This window comes from Artibeus jamaicensis, unplaced genomic scaffold (genome assembly GCF_021234435.1).
Source record: "Artibeus jamaicensis isolate MK-2021 breed Jamaican fruit bat unplaced genomic scaffold, CSHL_Jam_final contig_525, whole genome shotgun sequence".
Lineage (NCBI taxonomy): Eukaryota > Metazoa > Chordata > Mammalia > Chiroptera > Phyllostomidae > Artibeus > Artibeus jamaicensis.
The window spans coordinates 3,130,804-3,134,693 of record NW_026521874.1 but is presented as its reverse complement, the minus strand read 5'-3'; positions in this window follow the sequence as shown (position 1 = coordinate 3,134,693).

The following is a 3,890-nucleotide window of genomic DNA, read 5'->3' as shown; positions in this document are numbered from 1 at the left end:
TCTCAGAGAATTGATCATCTTCAGTTAATAAAAAACTATTTTTAGTAATAAACCTGTTTGGTTTCTTTTTATTGCACAGGAGTAAAAGCAAGAGGTTGGTCACTTGAAACCGAACCCAGCAGCTTGTTTCCTCGGGGACGGGAGTGGGTTCTTGTGAGCATTTCAGGTATCAAGGCTCTGCTGTACCGCGTAAATGCCCCTTTGTTAGAAGGTTTCAGTGCTGCTTCAGAGACGATTTTCAGGAGCGTGGGGGAGCCACCCCACTTAGCCTTTGTAATTAGGGTGCTGAAAGGGACTGGCTGAGGCTCGGCCAGTTCTTTATAAAGGCTTGCTTCTTCCCTCTGGCCAGGCTGCTGGGCCCTGAGCAAGCCTGGGAAAGGAATCGCGCCTTTGATTCTGAACTATTGCCTGCAAGTCAGAACCCTAAAATGCCCCTGCAGAGACCGACGCCCCTCTGAGAATCAAAATACTGGAATTTCTCCTCTTTGCGGTGATGCCAGAACAGCTTTCCCTTCACGCCTCTTCCCAACATGCCCTGTGAACAGAGATCACCGGTTAGTTGGTAAGGAGCAGAATTTCAGGAAGTGAAGGGCTTGAAAAGTCAGAAATTATTTTGTGGCTATGAAGTCATTATTGTCATTTTTTGCCTTGCGTGTACATTTATTGAAGCCGGGGACAAGGAAACCGAGGAGGGACTTAAGAGAGAAGAGGCGAGATCACAGCGACAGGAGTGAGCCTTGGCCCTTTGGAAGGGTGGTCGCAGAGGCAGAAAGTGCGAGCCAGCTGGGCCACCCCCACTCAGGGAAACAGGTTACAGAGGCGGAGGGAGGGCCTTGGAGACGGGTCGGGGTGAGCCAGGGCGAACTGCCCCTGCCCTCCACCCCCCTGGTGGCAAGTCGGGGAACCTTTAGGGCCTAGGAGAAAGAGAGCAAAGACACACTCTATTTTTCCTTTTCTCTGCAGCTGAAGTTATTTAAATACATGAGCAAATTTGGTTAAAGAGAAGCAGCCTCAGTATGTTTGAAATCGTTGCAATATAAAGCTGGATTTTAGCATTTATGTTTTGTATAATTTATATTCTTTACCTTAAGAGGAAACAGCTAAATTGTGCTATGATTTACTTGCCAGAAATTACCTCAGCTGTCAGAAGAGACTGATGAAAAGGTATTTTTAGAATTTGTGTGAGCAAATATTTCCAACAAATAGAAATACCCTAAAAGAAAGGAATTCTGAATCAAAATAATACATAGCCCTGGCTGGTGTGGCTCAGTGGGTCAAGTACCAGCCTGTGAACCAAATGGTCGCCGTTCAATTACTGGTCAGGGCACAGGCCTGGGTTGCGGGCCAGGTGGGGGTGTGCGAGAGGCAACCACACATTGATGTTTCTGCCCCTCTCTTTCCCCCTCCCTCCCTCTCTCTCTAAAGATAAATGAATAACATCTTTTTAAAAATTGAAAAAATAATACGTAAACACTAAAAATGGTTTTAACTGAAATGTGCTAACAGGGTGCATGGAATTGAGAGGCTTGGTGGGAAAGGCGGGTTCGTTTCAGGAACGTGGCTGGGGTTTGGGACCTTATACACACTGTGGCCACTTGTTCCTGGGGTACTCAGTGGCCTTGGCCTGAGGTTGTCCCCTCTGTTGAGTTACCTGTATCTAAGTGGCTGTTTTGAAGTAGTGCACTGTAGTTATTCCTGAGTCATTTGTGAATGATTTTGTTAGCATTCACTTCAGAAAAGGTTCGCCCTAGGCCTTAAACAGAATGATCTTAGCCCTGGCTGGTGTGATTCGATGGACTGAGCACCACACCAGCCTGCAAAGGCCGCTGGTTCAGTTCCAGGTTAGGGCACATGCCTGGGTTGCGGGCCAGGTCCCTCGTTGGGCCACCTGAGAGGCACAACTGATCGATGTTTCTCTGCCTCTCTTTCTCCCTCTATTCCCCTTTCTCTAAGAATAAATAAATAAATAAAATATTTAAGAAAAGGAGAATAATCTAGCAACAACTTCATAAGAGATGGAGAACAGAACAACAGACAATGTAGAGGCTAAAAACCAGATGAGCTTCGGGGGGAGTGTATCACGGGCAGAGGGCACATTCGTCCGTGGTGGGAGGATTTCCGGGTTCTCCACCAAGTGCACGCGTAGGAAATCCCACACAAAAAGGAAATCATTTGCCTACACGCAGTAAGCACACTGCTGTGCCAGCCGCTGGAGGAGACACACAACAGTGAGCAAAGCAGGCTCAGCGCCTGTTAACCGTCTAGTGCAGGAGACAGACCTTACTCGAATAATCACAACTGTGCCCGTGAAAAACGAGTACATGCTATGAAATACAGCTTTGAGCACTGAGAGGGCAAGTCACCAGGAGAAGTCTTCCCTGAAAACGTGCTGTCTGACGCAGGAGATGAAAGATGAGTAGGCCGGCGGAGGAGGAAGAACAAACATTCCAGACCGCATGCTCAAGGGCCCTGGGGTGGAGGAGCTGGACGTGTTTTCAACCTGATGGACCAGGATGGCGCAAGACGAAGCTGGATGAGGAGGCGGGGCCTCGCCTGTCAAGTGAGGCCATGTGGGGGTTGCAGCACCGTCCTTTTAATCAGCAGTGTCAACTCTACTCTTCATCTTTTTTGGACTTTCCTGGAGACGGGGTCTAATTCATATCCCAGGTGCTTTGCTTTTGTAATGCTCTGGGGGGAGCATGAAACAGCCCTGGAGGTACACCAAAGTGGCACCGTGGACGCGGGGAGGCTGGGCCCTGCGGTCACAGAGCCTGCACTCGCTGCAGGAGATTCCGCGAGATGAACCCTGAGCAGCCTAGAGTGAGGAAGCTGCGTCCCTGTGTTCACGGGAACGCTCTGCCGTAACACCAAGCCAAAAGTTGAAGTGTGGCAAGCTATGGGGTTTATTTACTCACTTTCAACCCTTCATCTCACAGGCATTTTTATGATAATTTTTTAAATATATTTTACACAGAGGGGAAAGGAGGGAGAAAGTGAGGGAGAGAAACATTGATATGAGAGAGAAACACTGATCAGCCATCTCTCAGACATGACCCAAGTGGGGACCTGGCCTGCAACCCAGGCATGTGTCCGGACAGGGAATTGAACCAGTGACCTTTCACTTTGTGGGATGATACCTAACACACTGAGCCACACAGGTCAGGGCTCACCCACATTTTTTTTAACCATTTATTTTTATTTATTTATTTTTTTAATTTTTTTTTTATTGATTATGCCATTACAGTTGTTCTATTCCCCCCTTCATTCCCCTCCACCCTACCCCCCGTCCCCACCATTACCCCCCCTTTAGTTTATGACCAGGTGTCTCAAGTCCTTTAGATTCTATATTTCCCATACTATTCTTACCCTCCCCTCATCTATTTTCTATCTGCTGTCTATGCTACTTATTTTCTGTACCTTCTCTCCCCTTCTCCTCCTCCCACTCCCCTATTGCTAACCCTCCTTGAGATCTTCATTTCTATGTTTCCACTCCTGATCTAGCTGTCCTTTTAGTTTGCTTTCATTTTAGGTGTGGTTGTTAATAACTGTGAGCTTGTTGTCCTTTCACTGTTCATGTTTTTTTAACTTCTTTTTCTTAGATAAGTCCCTTTAGCATTTCATACAATAAGGGCTTGGTGATGATGAACTCCTTGAATTTGATCTTATCTGAGAAGCACTTTACCTGCCCTTCCATTCTAAATGAAAGCTTTGCTGGATAGAGCAATCTTGGTTGTAGGTCTTTGGATTTCATGATTTGGAATACCTCTTTCCAGCCCCTTCTTGCCTGTAAGGTCTCTTTTGAGAAATCTGCTGACAGTCTGATGGGGACTCCTTTGTAGGTGACTGTCCCCTTAGCTCTTGCTGCTTCTAGGATTCTCTCCTTCATTTTA